The 17,104-nt window shown below is 43.8% G+C and overlaps 2 long non-coding RNA genes across 2 annotated transcripts in view; both read right to left on the bottom strand.

The window, feature by feature from the left end:
* LOC142026940 (uncharacterized) overlaps positions 1-17,104 on the bottom strand; it is a 205,795-nt gene that overhangs the window by 164,949 nt on the left and 23,742 nt on the right. The gene's annotated exons all lie outside the window — the stretch shown is intronic.
* LOC142027051 (uncharacterized) lies at positions 9,066-15,077 on the bottom strand. Its single transcript, XR_012648992.1, has 3 exons — positions 14,841-15,077; positions 12,179-12,348; positions 9,066-10,110 (listed from the first exon to the last, which is right to left on the bottom strand). It is a non-coding gene; the product is annotated as an uncharacterized LOC142027051 (long non-coding RNA).

The raw sequence follows: 17,104 nt of genomic DNA, 5'->3' as shown, positions 1-17,104 counted from the left end.
AACTAATAGCAAATCCTGATTTTACAGTGTTAGACTGTTCAACAATAGGGGATGCTCATAACTCTTGTTAATGATTAATTTCTTCAAAGCAGTCTTATTATTTTTGTTTATATTACAGAAATTGGCTTAATTGTTAATTTTTTTTTCAGGCATAGACCAAGTTTACTTGTGCAATTACACAGCTGCCACCATAGTCTTCCTTTGGTTAGAAAACCTTTTTTAGAACTGGATTTTATATGAAGCTATTTTGGGTTTTTTTCGTGGTAATAGTTCTGTGTTCCTTTTAAGCCAAATTTACTTTGCTAACCAAAGAAAGACCTCATCCATATGAATTAAGAGTCACCTCAGAGATGTTATAAGGATAAATAACATTAACTTTTATTCACAGGGAACAGCAAAATACTCAGAGCAGCTACAGCAGGTAAATATGGTCTTTGGACTGCTTTTACAAAAAATTCTTTCACTAAACAGGTGACAATACAAGGACTATCCACATCCTTTCTAGGTCACATGAGGTGAAGGGTTTCTTAGTCAAACTCCACATCCCAGGTGAAGCAATAAAGTGGAAATTCAATAAACCTGTTTTTGACAAGACTGAGTTAATGTTGCCCTGACCAAACACCAGTGTTCCACTCACTCCACTTTTAGGGGCAAAAGAATCCTAATCTCAGCAGCATTAAGCAAAAAGGCATTAGAATTCAAAACCTACCAAGACAACATGAAAAGTTGCCTTTTATAGATAAAAAGGAAAAATGCAGGATTGATTTTATTTGGTTAAATTTCACTGGAGGAAATCCCTTTTTACTTCACTGCTCTGCCATTTACCTACTTTCTAGGTGAGGAGATATTTACATTGACTCCGGTGAGAGTCCTTGTCTTATTTAAGTCTCCTAAGGGCTTTACAGTGTATTTACCTGTTTTTTCCACCTTCTTCTCCCTTCCTCCATTTTATTACTATATTTCTTCTACAGTATAATGCCATACACCATATCAATACAGTAATCAAGCTACACTGTTCAGACCACTGTTTCTACTGAACCAAAGCTATGCTTGGATGAAGATTCCAGGAAATTCTGAATTCTGACATTTTCTCGGTAGTGAATTTGCAGCTGGCTTTTATAGACATGGGTTATTTTAGTCCTGCTCGTCTCTGGCCTTCCATCCTGATTGCTTAGCTTTAAGGTAGAATGAAGTTCATTCTCTGGCTGTCTGGTCTTTCTGCAGGCTGCAGAGGGGAGCCCTGCTAGGGATGGTAGTGTCGGCCCCAAGGGAACAGGCTGTGCTTGTGGACACTTGTCAGAAATGCCACAGAAGACTCAACGGAGAGCATTGTGCCTCCTCCCCTACCAGCAACTAAGACCCTTTTTCGGAAGCTGAGTACCAAGTGTGTTCCCTCACTTGCTGGCCCAGACAGACCAACGGCAGAACCAGACAAGAGGTTATGCTGCAGTCAACAGTCTAGAGGCATAGCCGTTTAATATTAAGCCATGTTTTTCTTGCTTTTCGTTTTCAGCACAGCTCTCGTGGAAAAGTTCTCAGCTGTGTCCTGGGACCTGTTTACCTTCTCATATAACAGATGCATGAAATTGCATGGATTAATGTGACTGATTCATGCTTTGGTTTTCCATATCTGTAATATTTGGTACATGCAGTACAATTCTGAAGAGAGTGAAAAATGAGAGTGGTAAGTGGGAACACTGTGCTCCAGCAGACAGAGGGAGCAAAAAAGGCAACGGAAAGGAAAATCTTGCTATCAGTATTTATCTGGCACCAAGTGCTGAATTCTAGTTGATAGCTAACATCTTTAATGACCATTGTCTTTAACTGCTGAGGACAAACATGATACTTTCATACTGTCGCAAACAGGAAAATGCATGAAAAGGACTGAACTGAGAAACCTGTCAGTATCTTATGTAACCATCAAGATTAGCATTACTTAAACTATTTAACCTGTTTTTAGATCCTGTGTAATATTAGTAAAATCAGATGCATGAAACTTGTGACTGCAAATAAGATTTTTAAAAGCAAAAAGATTTTGTAGGAATAAGAAAAGTTTGGGTTTAGCGTAACTGATAATAGCTGGCACACGGCTATTCTGCCATTCACACTTGCCCGTCTTAAATCATTTCCCTATGATGGCTACAAAAGCATTAGTAATACATGACTGAAAGCAGTCCTTCAGAAACCTGACGCTGGGCCCTGATACACTATAGATTGCTGTCAAGTACCCACTAGTCATCAAACATGTGTGAACTCTCTCTCTCTCTCTTTTAACTTCAATTGTAATACATCTAAGTAATTCAAAGAACCTAAACATCAGAGCAGGTAACTTAACAATGTCCTACCAAAGCCTCACTTCCAGAAATCCAGAGTGTAATGTGCAGAGACACAGCTATATTCATTAATTCAGCTAACATCTCAGCTGCACTCATGCCAGGTTCAACAGCAATTCCCCTGCACATTAATGGGAATATTACTATGACTTATCATAGAACTTGGGTTAAGGAGTAAATCGCTCTACAAAGTGCGAAGCAATTACGCTGGGAAGTCAGTCGGTTTGTACAAGCCAGAAAACAATGCAGATCTTTACTTACAGCAACCCAAAGGTCGTAGTCTGTATCAGATAAACATCTACGTGAGATTTTTGAAGCACTGAAATAAAAGCTCATCTTAAGTCTCTCTAAACCAGGTGAAAAAGAAGATATCTGGTTACCCAGGTCAAAAAGAAAAGGCCTATGAACCAGTCAAATATTATCACAGCACAAGATCTCTCACACCAAGCAGAGAATGGTCCCCGTGCACACGGGAGGCTGCCACCTCCCCCTCCTTGCACAGAATCCATCGTAACACACTCCTGACACACACCGTGGCCTTTTTTGGGGTCACGACTTTGTGAAGTGCTAAATTCCTGCTACCCTTACTTGGCTTTGACACTGCCAGGCTGTTGATATACAATACCTGCTCCAGTACACTAGCTAGTCAGCATGGCACCAACCTTATCATTGCTTGTTTACTACAACCCTGGGGCAGGGTTTAGCTGGTTGCAAACATTTGTTTTCAGAAAACATTGGACAGATATGTCTGCCTCTCTGTATCCTTCCCTCTTTTCGTTTTTGGAAGTAAACGCTCCCTCCCTGGAAATTCAGTTTATGAGTGACTGAGAGTTTTTCTTGCTTGATTTGTCAAATGGGGCAGTTGCAGTTTCTCATTTTTTTGGACTTTACATCTCATGAGACTTAAAGATAGGTGATAATTTAAAGTTTATCTCCACATGAAAGGACTCCTGGAACATATCAGCTAACCTGAATGAACTCACTCTCAGACACATAACGGGGAATCTCACTTCTGACAACACTATACAGAACGATGCATGAAAATGTGGCAACATGACTTTAAGTCTAATTTTAGTAAGAAAGATGACTTTATTGCATTACTAATGTCCAGATATATCTTACTGACAAGCAGTAACATCACACATAGTCTTATATTTGACTAAGGAGATTGTAATTTATAAAATAATGTTGGTACTGTGCCTTTAAGGTTTCTTCAAGTCCTCTGTTTTTGCTGCCAGTACTCAAATACTCCTGAAATATCTGTGGTGCGATGATTTGCTATGCTTTGCCAGAGCAGGAAAAGAATTTGAAGAAGGCTTTTTGGCACAGATTCAAGATAAAAGCATGTTTCTTATATGCAGTATTTCGATTCCCTGAATGATTAACAAACCATATTTAGCATATGCTTCTGATGCTTTGAATATCTTCCCAAAGATGTGGTTGTAACATTTTTTACACTCTTAGGAAATAATGAAGGAATTAAATCTAGTGAAATCTGCTGTATTGGATTCCTTAACTTTGAACAACATCAAACCTGTTCCCTTGCAATTTTGGATGTCTTGAAAAATGTAATTATGGCAACATATCTGAGAATAAGGTAAGAAATTCTAAGGGGAATACTACTAATACTATCATGAAAAACTTGCAGCTTTATTTTCAGTCACATTATATATTGTAATAAAGAGAACCATACATAATACACCAAGATTTTTACTTTACAAAAACAGTGTGACTTCAGATCCAGCTAAGTATAAACATAAAGGAGGGAAAAATGATTTAAAACTCTGCATATATGTAGATCCTCAAGCTGGGGGGGTTTCCGCCTGTAAACTCCCCTTGGTAGGTATTAAATAGAATGAAGCATTTGCAAACCTTAAATTTAGCTCATCAGCTATCACAACAGCTGAACTGCTCCATAGAGGGGCAAGTGCTGTTGATGGTATACACATTTCTGTGCTCAGAGCTATGCTCATAGAAAGAGTATACTGTACATTCCAGCTTCATGATGACACAGCTGTACCCCAGGATAGGCATTTCTGCACTGCGGATGTCCCTCATCTGCCAGGACTGCTGATGCCTGCGAGTCCTGGTTAGAGCTGGCATTGTTGCTGGCAGAAACGCAAGATGGGGCACTCCATTCCCTTACAAGGGGCTGGTGTTTCTAAGTGCACAGCCTCACCATTCCTGACAAACAACCACTCATAAAATCCATAAATGAATGGATGAAGTTCACAGAGATGTCCAGAAATTTCCTCCATGGCCCTGGCATGAATTACAACACCTTTTCACAGGCAGTTAGCTAAGCCTGCTGCTCTCCACTGCTTCGGCTTGCCTTGCCTAAAACAGCAGACAAGAACAGAAGTCATTTTATACAGGAAGAAGTGTATGGAGGAAGAAGGCTAATTTTAGAGGGCATCCAGCATGAGGGCAGGAGGAAAAGGCACACCAGCTCTGACATAGCAGAGAGCAAGTGACAAGCGTCAGCTGGGCACCTGTGCAGGAGCTGCACTTCCGATCTAGCGGATGACATCAGTGTATCATCACCGTCATGACTGCTGCTCCACAGACATCTGGATGAATCTAGTCCTTGGTCTTCCAGCACTTCAAGGACCAACTCGTCTAGATAAAGGGTACACCCTCTCGTGATGAGTCATCTCACATGCCTCTTCCTAGCCCTCAGCTTCTCAATTTGTCTTTTGAGTTAGAGCTGAGCACTTGTCTTTAAGCAAGTGTCGTGGTTTAACCCCAGCCAGCAACTAAGCACCACGCAGCTGCTCACTCACTCCCCCCGCCATCCATTCCCAGTGGGATGGGGGAGAAAATCGGGGAAAAAAAAAAAAGTAAAACTCGTGGGTTGAGATAAGAACAGTTTAATAGAACAGAGAAGAAGAAACTAATAATGATAATGATAACACTAATAAAATGACAGCAGTAGTAATAAAAGGATTGGAATGTACAAATGATGCGCAGGGCAATTGCTCACCACCCGCCAACTGACACCCAGCCAGTCCCCGAGCGGCGATTCCCCGCCCCCACTTCCCAGTTCCTATACTGGATGTGACATCCCATGGTATGGAATACACTGTTGGCCAGTTTGGGTCAGGTACCCTTGTTGTGTCCAGCTTTCTCGCTGGCTGGGCATGAGAAGCTGAAAAATCTTGACTTTAGTCTAAACACTACTGAGCAACAACTGAAAACATCAGTGTTATCAACATTCTTCGCATACTGAACTCAAAACACAGCACTGTACCAGCTACTAGGAAGACAGTTAACTCTATCCCAGCTGAAACCAGGACAGCAAGGTTCCCCTGCCACAGCACGCCTCTTGAGCCTGCCAGCCTGCCAAGATGGCTCTCAGGTCTTCGCAGCAGTAGTCATTTCACCTTCCAGTCACCAGAAGGAAGGGAAAAATCCCACTCTAAAAAGTGTTGCATGACATCTGCCATGGCTGGTCATGATTTCCTTCTCATGTAGGCTAAGTAAGGAGTCTTCTCCACTTAGCGCTCCAAAATTATATCGGAGGAACGTATTCAGTGGACAAAAAACAACAGCAGAAAGTTTTAAAGAGGCCATGGAAACATAGCACACAGAGAAAAGGCCTTCCGGGCTAATAGTTGCTCAGCCCTCAGCTGGGCAAGTGGGAAGCAAGGAGGGAATGCTGCATGTGAGGAGGCCATCCTCATCACAGAGCCAGCACTCAGCGACAGGAGCAGGAGCAGTCTTGCCTGCTGAAGCAGGATAACCAGGGGAAAGCAACTCAAACCTGTTTACAGCTGAACCAGTTGCTACAAAGGACTTGATGTTCTTCCTCCTGGCACCAGGATATTAAATTAGTCTTGCAGCTGTGTTAAAAGGAGACTGACGACACCTGAATATTGGAAAAATACAAGGTTGGTCACGGGTTGTAGAGAGGAGAAAGATGAATTACAGGAAGTTGTGGCTTCCCAGGTGGCTCCAGCACAGAGCACCCGTGCAATGCTGTTCTCAAGCACAGATGGTCTGAGCAGGAGATGTAAAGCTGCACTGCTCTGGGAGCTGGAAGAGGTTCCGAAGAGGGAATAATTAAGGTAGGAAATGTTAAGTAGGAGAGCTGAAGCACCTTTTTAAATTTTTTTGCTCTACGTTTGGAGGAGGTGGAGAGTGTCTGGTTCTGAATGACCCGTAAACCACTTAAACTGCCCAAGCTCTCCTCTAACAGTCAGTTTTGTTCTTCTTCACTTTGGCTCGATGTCTCTCAAGTTTATGGTGCTTTTTCTTCCATTACAGCTTCTGGCAATATCATGCTTATCTGACAAAACGGAAAAGAGTTCAGGGCAGTGTACCTGGGTTTAGTTCACATGTTTGACATCAGACATGAAATGGAAGATAATAACCCTGAAGCTAGAAAGTGACTGTCAAGAATGCAGATGTATTTAAAAGTTGCACATACACCTGAGCCTGGTGCTGGAAATTTAAACATCAAAACAATTTTTTATTGTAGACTTTGCATTCAGTCTCTAAATTTCTCCTGTAAAACATGTCTCATAATCTAACATTTGGTGAAATGAGGCCAAATTACAAGTAATTTATCTTCCCTGTAGGTGAAATGAATAAATTATATAGAAATGTCTATAGCACATTACCTATGGAAAAAAAATAAGACAGGTTTATTCTTTTTTGGTAATTAAAAAAAAAAAAATTCTGACCACACATTCATTAAATTCAATGACACGTCAAGATGGTGACTGCTATTGAGTGCAAAATGTCATGGAGACCAGACCAAGTAAAGGGGTTATGTCATTTTTCTGCTGAGGCAACTCTATGTAACTGCAATCCAACAGTATTACATAGCTGAACTTCATGAGAGAATCAAAAAGAAGGTATTTCAGAGAGAATTTTCTTTTTCTCTGAGTTTTGTCTTAAAACATAGCTACAGCTTTGTTCTTAATACTCAGAAAACAGATCCTTTAAATACCTGTGAAGGAATTTGTCGGGCAAAAACATAAACTTCAGAATCTGAACTCTACTGTACAAGGCATGGGTCACACTAGCAGAGCAACTGTGCCCTACATTAAAGTCCAAAACTGACACTTGCTGGCCTTGAGGGGGTTTTAAGGCCATTTATTAGCTTTTATTGGAGGAAATTTTAAAATTAATTCCTTTTTCACCAATTCTACAGTTTCCTCACTTTTGCATTTCATTCAGCTCAAGCTGTTTCCTAGATCCACCCCAGCACTGCAGTTGAACAAAGTCTTCCCATTGCTGCTAATGGGCACTGCACCCGACTCTGATAGTTGAGCAGTCACCATAAGGGGTGAGGACAGCACAGGCAAGGGGATGTCTTTCCTCCTTTTGTAGCCCTTGGGCACATGGTGAGGTTCACATGCTGCAGCATAACCCCCCCCAGAAAGGCTGCTGGGGCTCTGCAGGAGCATGGGGCAGCCCAAGCAGGGCTGAGGCTGGTGAGCTCAGGCTATTCAGGAGGATGAGGGCAGCAAGGAATGGGGTTTGCTGCCTCTCTGCCTCCCTGGTCAAGCTACATGGCAGCAGGGTGCAAGTCCTCTTTGAGACAAGCACTGGGAACAGACTACCTATGCAATCAAACACAGCCACGGTTTTATTTACCCACATGTCAAGGAATTTTCCTCTGATGTATATTGCTCCCTATTTCTCTTCTAAATGCAATTCCTGGATAACTCTTACCAAGTGTTCGTCTTACTGTTGCCATGTAATTTCACAAAAATATTAATTCATTTTAAATTGCCAAAATATAGGTAATCCACAGCATGCTTTTCTTTACTATAGGCACAAATACATCTGCATATACTTATGTAAACAGAGTCCCAACAATTCCTTAACTATACCTCAAGAAAATTGAACCCATTATAATTAAGCTATTCTGGGCTTTGGACTAGTACTATGGTACAAATTGCAATACCAGCCTATTCTCAGCAAGGTTGATAACCACTTTTAAAGAAGTTGTACATGTGTTGTATACGTCATGTGTTTTAAATTAGAGGGGAGTTAAAAATTGAATAGAGAACATCTTGAACAATTGCTGATTTTTCATGCATTTGTTGACTGAATAACTTGCACTGGAAAAGCTAATAGGAAAATATTTGATTCTGCAGGGCTTAGTGGCTTACTATTCTTTGGGAGCAAGAGATGATTAAGTGAGATCAATGTATCAGAATACTCTTTGCAGATTTATTTTATCTTTTAGTCTGAGACTGCAGAAGAAGAAGGCTGTTACTGGTATGCTTTGGAAGATACTGTTTCAGAGGATCACTTTTGGCCAAAGAAGTAGTACTTGACATATTAAAACAACCCCTAACCACTAAGCAGCTGGCTTTTTTGTAAATTTAGTTATTGATCCCTTGGTCTTAACAAACTAGAACACCTGTTGCAATAGCGGAATTGCAACATAAGTACTGCTGTGGTATGTGCTACCAAAGCTGCTTTGCTCCACACTTAATTTTTATTAAGTAAACTGATGCTTATGCAAGTTGTTGTCAAGTTGAAAATATTAGAAAATTATTTCTACCCACACCTATGTCCAGCAAAACACTTAGACTTAAGCGACTGCCTAACTGTAAGCATGTGAATAGTCTCACTGATTCCAATAAAAAGGGTTGCTCAGCGAGCCTGAAGAACTTTGTGGACCCATTCTGTAGCTCATGACAGGTACAACAATGCAATGTGTCCTATACTGTTGACAGTGTATCACAAAATCAGAAATGAAGGGTCTGCATGCAAGAGGAAAATGGTATCTTACTTCTGCGTCAGGTAGGCATGGCAGCAGCTATACAACTGCTGATATTTCACTGTGCACTAGATAGAAACTTGAAACACACATGCACATACATCTCTGTACTGTGTTCATGGCACACAACCTGCATTTGCTTTCCTCCAAACAACCAGATCCAGAGGACAAGACTAGGGCAGACTGAGAATGACTGTGCCTTTCAAGATCTCCCTGCAGGCTGACTTGAGGAAGAATGATTCTACCTAGGAGCAAGTTATACAATACATGCAGTATACTCCAGAAATTATTTAAAACAGCACACTGACATTCAAGAGGGTTTTGATGTTCACAAGACACCTGCCCAAATTTTACTCCCATTATTGCAGTAAAGTGCAAAGGTCCCACTCAGCATAAACATCCCTGCTGCCCAGACCTCGCACAAAGGCAAGGCACATCTGGAAGTACAGCAAGAGAAAGACAAACAAGAACAGGAGCACAGTAATACTATCACAGTACCAGAGAAAAACAGTGGTGAAAATGTGCTCATGAGGTCACGCCACTCTTCTTCCCTCCCTCTGTCCCAAGGCTGTTCCAAATAAATGTAGACTATTCCTCACTGCTCTTTGTCCAACTTGTTCTGTAAAACCTTCAGTGATGAAGACAACACAGTCTCTCCAAGTGAGTAATTCCAGTGCCACACTGTCCTGGACAGGGAAGACAGACTGTTCCCTTGTTCTTTACAGCAGCCTTTTACGTATTTCAAGACCAGTTACATGTATTAGATTAGCCAAGAACCTTGATTCTGACTGAGCTAATGGTTGGTTTATGTTTCAGGCAGTTATCGATTGCTGGCTCATGACCTGTTTATTTTCAAACACTCTCCTATCTTCTTTTAACTTGACGTGCTCTCCGAATGTAGCCAAGGGTTCAGGACTCGCACGTTCAGCTGACCTAATTGCTGACACCCTCTTGTTCTCCCAAATACGCACATTCGGGCAGGAGCAGCAGCACGTGTGGAGCCTGCCAGATGTTGGTTCAGGGTGTTCTTATCACCTGTGGAGGGTCCAGAGGAAATACAGCTCAATTTCAGACACCCATTCATGCACGTTGATGCCTTTTCTTTTTTCCTAAGCAATCCCACTGCAACAGGAGTCTTGGAAAACCATCGTCCTCCCTCTCAAAAGCCTGCAGAAAATTTTGACCATCACTTGGGCTGACACCAATGTCCATATGAAGTTGCTGGGGTATGCTAAGAGCACCGCCACTCTCAGACACCGTTGTCAGGGTGCCAGAGCACCAAGACATTGGGACAGGAATAGGGAAAGCTGGACCAGTTGGGATTCCCATCTGCGGCTCAGCCTTGGGGCCCAGCCTTTCATGTGCAGCTGTGGGGTTTATTGATGAAGAGAAAAAGGGAAAAAATGTATTATCTTAAAACACCTTAGGAAACGGTGGTTTTGTGAGACATTCAGTAAAACATAGAGTACCCCAGAGTTATGAAATGTTATTGTTAAGGTTAAGCACACAAGCATATCCAAGGCCCTGTGCATTTGAGGTATGACACAGTCAATCACTTAAGCGAGTTCTTCTTTGTTCCCCAGGGAAATGAACAGAGAAAAAATAAAACAAAATGTTAAAATAAAGTTGGGTAAGAATCCCCAATATACTGACATTTCCTTACCTTCAAACTTACAAGTGAAGAACTCTACATAGCAGACTCTGAAGGGTTTTTTTAAGGCAGTTTAGGTACGCATTACATTTCAAAAATCTGCATTACAAAGGTTAAACAGTTACAAAGTCTACCACTGCACGGCATTTCCTAACTGAACATCTGCAGACTTTGCTGGAACAACTTTTTTTTTTCAGATGACTGTTTTTAATAACATCAAGAATTTTCCAGTGAAGGTTGATAATCTTCAGATACATCGCTGTCCAAAACTGGATCCTCAGGCAAAATATGATTAATAGGAAATTTTCTAGTGGTCTTATCAAGACTCATCTCTTGAGTTCCAGGCCCCAGATGGGGAGAATGCACCTGCTGCTGCATAGCCACATGCCAAATCTCAGTTCATCCTCCACTGACTCCTGCTTCACTCCCATTATGAGCAACATATTCCACAAGCTACTCCCAATTCTGCTGTCTCCTGCCTATCTCCTTTCCCAGGATTCACACCTCACCTACCCCATCAGGAAATGTCCTTCTCTTCCTCAAAGGCAGCACCAGCAGAGGGAGCATTTAGAGTATGCAGAGACAAGCCCTTGCTGCTCTTTCCACCCACAGTAAGGAATCATACCTCGTAGCTTCAGGGCAGAGCCTAGCCAGTGCAATTCTTTCAACAATTCATCAGCCAAGCTGATCTTCACCATGTGGCTAAGCTTGGCAAAAAAATTAGGGGAGACCTCATGAGATGCATCCTTGACACAAGAGGGGCCCCCGCTTTCACATAATAAACCTCTCCTCCAAAGCATGGTCTTGTCTACACTGGTAAGATTTCATTTCTAATTTCTACGTGGAAAAATATACCTTCCCCATCTTATTCTTGGGAACAGCAACAACATTTTCAGCTGGAAATTATCTGCAACGGAAGCCAAACTCCGCAAGGCATCTGCTTTGGAAAAGTCACTCCTTTCAGTCAGGAATTGTGCAGACCCTAAAATTTCAATCCAAGGCTTGGCAAAACCATGGGGAACAAAGTTTCATGAAAGGAGCATGGACAGCCTCCCACATAGATGAATACTAGTTTGTAATGGCACTCATTATCTCAAACAAAAGCCAGAAGAGAAGCCTGTTATTCTGCAGAACCCTGGCTTCAGCACTCAGAGGCTTTTTATATGTATCTATTACATGTGCAGAAGATCTTCAGATGGTTTAAAGAGCTATTTGGACCATCTCTTATTCTGAATTGCACTGCATATATGTTGGCCTGAGTGACCAACCAGGTGGTAGTGATTTGTCACAGAAAACAGCATACACAAACCAGGTAACTATTCAGTGTGATCCTTCGAGTATTTAAAGTGTAGAAACAAATAGCAAGCTATTTCCTTGCTCACAGTTTCCACATTCACCACCTGAGCAGCTCAAAGCTGGCCCGAGCTGACACATCTCTCTGCTCACACTCACCATCAGCTGCTGCTCTTGCCATCCATCTGGTTTCTGCCCCTTGCTCTTGTGCATCCAGCAAGCTTGCTGCTTTCAACCAGTCTCCGCCATGACACAGTCAGTCAGTGCTCTGATCTTTCCATTGAGACCAAGAAGCTATTGAGCAAAAATGGTGGCTTCCGGAGTCTTCCCTTATTATAACATAGAAGGGGATCATTTGTTACTTTCCTTTAGCCTCCTTCAACAGAATTGTCTGTCTTAAAGAGATCTGTATCTGTCAAATGAGTGAAAACCACTAGGGCCTTACAGGATAGTATTATAAAAGCTACTAAATGCAAAGTGTAAAGGTCTATATTATGAGCATAGGAAAATGATCAGTGTTCAGAAAACCTGAATTACTGTATTTGCAAATGAAATACCTAAAAAGCACACGACAGGGACTAAAATGTTGTATGCGGTTGTTCTGGTCCTCTCTACAAAGTATGTATGAGCATGCCTTCTACTTGCAATTGTCCCATATTTATGTGCGGCAAACAGAGAAGACAGGAATAGAGAAACTCCTATTCCTGTGCACAAATTAGTCTGAAAAAATTAGTAAAGGCATTAATTGTTCTGAACTGAATATATAACCCTTAAATTTATACAGCTGCCTTGCTTAATGTACAAAATCAGCTTTTAGTGTAGCTGTTAGCTGGAGTCAGTGGTATTTTGATGCATTCAGGAAGTTAAATATCCATTTCCTTAAATTTCTGTATGTTTACCCAACAATATAGCTATTTCCTCAAGTTCTTTTTAAAACCACGTATTCTTTGTTTCTCTCTTTTTTACTGAATTATTTCAAATGCTGTGCATTGTGAAGTGCACCAACAAAGGAAGACCTCCCCCTCCCTCATATGCTGGAGCTGCTAGGAGCTAAGATTTTCAAAAGACAGTTCTTTGACTGGACATGATACAGCCGTCTTTTTTGCTATGGTGGCCTCTGACCATTACTGGGAGAAAGGAGAACTGTGAGCTGAGCTCTTTCCAGTGAAGTTTGGAGCAAGGCTAGCTGTCCACATGCATGCAGAACAACTCCAGGCTCAGCCGACGTGCTTCTCTCTCTTCTATATTGTTTTGTACAAGTGTGTTCCGGGATGTATATTGCTTTGCTTTGCTTTGTTATGTAGGACAAATGTTGCCTAACCTGGGACAACCCTGGGTCAAGTTTGCTATGCCAGCTGGCTTTCGATTCCGATGCTTGAATTAATGGTTCTTTAAATATTGACTGAGGGACTAGTGCAGGAAAGAATACTTAACTCTGTGGAGCAGCCCATGATTATCATATGGACACTACCAGCTCAGTTCACCTGTGCATAGAGTAAGTCTGTATAATGCAGATGCCACTGTCAAGACATGCTTTCAGAGGCAAACCCTAAATCACTTCAGTACAATGAATTATAAATAAATCTAGTGAATAAATTATAAACCACCTTGAGAAACTATCCTCCTGAAATGTGTAGATAAACCTAAAACATGCAGATGAAGAACCCTTGAATCTTGACACAACTTAGACACATGGCAAATGTGTGTAATATTCACTACATATAATGGCAATGATGTACTTCTTCCCTGAAAAGTCTGTAAGCTAGGCATGCATAACAAGACACAAGAAAGAAAGGGTGGGGACAGAACATGTAAACCCAGGAAATTAGCTTTGATAATTCATGTACATCTATGGTGTTACATTGTTATGGAACAATCAATTCCTTAAAAATCTCCAAGTTCCGGGAGCGCTCTGACGTGCCACCATTGTCAATGCCCGGGGAAAACTGTGGTCTTGGGAAAGCGGTAGGTGGATGGCTGAGGCAGGCTGGATATCAGAGTAACTAAAAGAGCCTAGATTTAATATGTGGCTTGCTCCTAACTGCCTTTAGTTCGACTGAAGAGTACATTTGTAATAGATGTGCAAGAACATAGCAATTTATCTTTGCAGGCCATCTGGCTGAAGAGAGCTGCGCTGTCATTTAAAATGTTCTTTAAAATCGGTTATTATACCAAGAAGTTACATCGGTACAAGGGTATATTGTACTAGTACTGGTAATTGTCTGGCCATTTGGTGGGGGAGGAGACAGCAGCCCAGTTCTCTCTACCTTGAATTGGTTTAAGACAGCCATAACCCATCAAAAGGCAGGCTCTGGTAGCGGTGCAAAAGCGGCGCAAACAATACGGAGAACGTGCAGTCACTACCCGCAGCGCACAGGACATCCATTTTGCTTAGGACTGTCATTCAGGGGCAGGAAACACAGAGCAGCGCGGAACACTGTAACCCAAACCGTGGGGGCGACCCCCCCGCCGCCGCGGAAGGCGTCTCCGGAGGCAGCTCGAGCGGCGGGCGAACACCGAACCGCAGGGCCGAAGGCGCTCCCGCAACGCCTCGGCGGTCCGGGACCCCCCGCCGCCGGCGGTCCGGGCCGGCGGTCCGGGCCGGCGGTCCGGGCCGGCGGTCCGGGCCGGCGCCTCCCTCCCGCGGGACTGCCCTCTCCCTGCCCCTGCCCGCCGGGCCCGGCAGCCGCCGGCTCCCCCCGCGGCCCCCGTCGCCGGCAGCGCCCGCGGCCGCCCGGGGCGGGCAGCGCGGCGGCGGCAGGCCCCTGGCGGGAAGCCTCCCGCCCCGGCAGGGCCTCGGGGTTTCCCGGGCTGGCTTTACCGGAGGGAGAGAGCCGCCGCCGCCGGCGGGGGACGGGGTCTCTTCTGCGCAGGGACCGCCTGGCTTCTCCGAAGGGCGCGTCCCGGCCGGCGCCGGCGGCCGCCCGCCGCCAGCCTCCGGCGAATTCGGGACGGGTCTCGGCGAGGCGAGGGAGGGCAGGAAGGAGGAGCGGGGCCTGCCAGGGCGAGCGACGAGGGGAAGGTGCGCGGGGTGGAGGCCGGTTGATTTCCCCCGAGAATTTCGGGGAGAAATGCACTCTCACCGGGCTGCGTCGGGAGTGGAGCTGACAGTCGGCAGGGGAGAGCAGCCCCGGAGGGAAGTCCCCGAATAGCTGAGCCGCAAAAGCTTCACCCACCTGGAGCACCCCAGCCTATGGCAGGGAGAGCAGCTCCGAGAGAACGGGGCGGGGGGGGGGCGGCGAGAAGACCGTCGACGGGGCTCCGCGGGGATGCGGCAGACCTGCCTCCACCAAGCACCGCACGCCTCGGTGCCCCGGGGAGCAGGAGAGCCTCCGCCACCGAAGAAAGGCACTGCGGAAAGCCAAGTGGCACGAAGACGGGATGCATAAGGGAAGCGAAGTCGCATGAAGACGGGATGCATAAGGAAAGCGGAGTGGCGCAAAGACGGGATGCATCTCCCTGATGCATAAGGGCAATTTGATGGTGAGGACGGGTTAGCTTTAAACAAACCCATCCCTGACAGAGGTCTCGCAAAGGGACTGTTTCAATGTTAAAAAAAAAATAATAAAAAATTGCCAGGATGCATTTCCCGGCACTGGAGCTGGAGGCAGGGGAAGCTGGGGAAGGGATTCCCACACTTCAGAGGCGCCTGCGCTGTTCGTGGGGATGCCGGTGCTGCTAGCTGCAGCGGGGATCATGCGTGCCCTAACACGCCTAGCAGCCCCCTGGCAAAGCTGGACACAAGGTCACACATACGTCCCCCAGTCCTGCGAGATCGTGGAGAAGTACTGGAAGCACAAAACTAGTCCTAAGAGATGTGATTTCCGAGCAAGTGAATATTTTGTTAAGCAATGTGCGATGACAGCATTTCCAAAGTAGAATTAGGGCCGTACACACTTGCTTTTGGTCAGTTTTTCTGGTTTTGAGTTACTTTAATTTTATAACTACTTTCTGGGTTTTGAAGTATTACTAAAACATACCACCATTCAACCTTAAAGAGTTCGTCTGCTCCTAACATCTGCACTTCTGTGGTTGTGTGCTCTTCACAGTAACACAGAGTTATCAGCCTGCACTTAGGTGTACGCTCTGTGACCACAAAACCGCCCTGTTCTGTTCCCTCTGCAGAGGGGCAGAGTGCCTGTCCGGGCAGTGCAGACTCCTGCATCTCCCAGTGGGGCATCAGGATGTGGAAGGCAAGAAACCACCCAGAAATGAATCAGAAATACTTCCCAGCACCTCAGCAAGAGTGTTTGGCTGTGCGCTGGGCACCCTTCTGTGACTCTGAAGGAATCATGCCACTAGAATAGCGACTAGACTTCAAACAGTGGCCAACATTGGGCTTAGACTACACCGCAGGCATTTATTTACTGTATAACAGAGTGAAAAGCTGGCATAAAGGTAAACTGTGTTTTATTGCTTTCTTAACAGGGTTACACTAACACTGATAAAAATATCAATCCATTCATCTAAACAGGCAAAACAGCAAACCATCAAAACAGGGAATCCAGCCTCATTTTTCTTTATGGAGACATGTTCCCTCCCCCCAGCCCTTTACATGCCCCACCCAGTGAGGACAAAAATTTTCAAAACCATGATGACCAAAGAATTTCAATTCCTGTATCTGTTTTTATTTAGCAAATACTTACCGAGCTATTTCAGATATTTTGAAGAGGCATTTTTGTTTTCCTTTTTAGCAGACAACTTGCAGAACCTACTAGTATAAATGTAGTGATCAGACCAGTAATTTGATACAACAGAAAACAGTCCATGTCGTTTAAATTTAAAGCTAAGCATAGAACTGATGCCATTGTCTTAATAAAATCTGTGTAAGTTATCTATACTAGGTTTCTTCTTAATCTGAAGAAATGGAACTGGTACCCACAGAAAAGATGAACCATGTTTGATTTACACAAAACAGCATTCCAAGATTTCTATTCTGACTGCTAGCCCAAAACCCTGCCATTTCTGATGATATGCTGTGGGCTCCATAGTTCAAATTGCTAAAAAATACTTCCAGAGAATATCACTACTTGTACCAAAACCAGCCTGATAGCAGAGTTGATAGTTGCAGACAATGATGCTGTG

The sequence above is a fragment of the Buteo buteo genome, chromosome Z, assembly GCF_964188355.1.
Source record: "Buteo buteo chromosome Z, bButBut1.hap1.1, whole genome shotgun sequence".
Classification (NCBI taxonomy): Eukaryota; Metazoa; Chordata; class Aves; order Accipitriformes; family Accipitridae; genus Buteo; species Buteo buteo.
The sequence above is the reverse complement of the archived record's forward strand: the minus strand, read 5'-3'. Positions and strand labels throughout refer to the sequence as shown.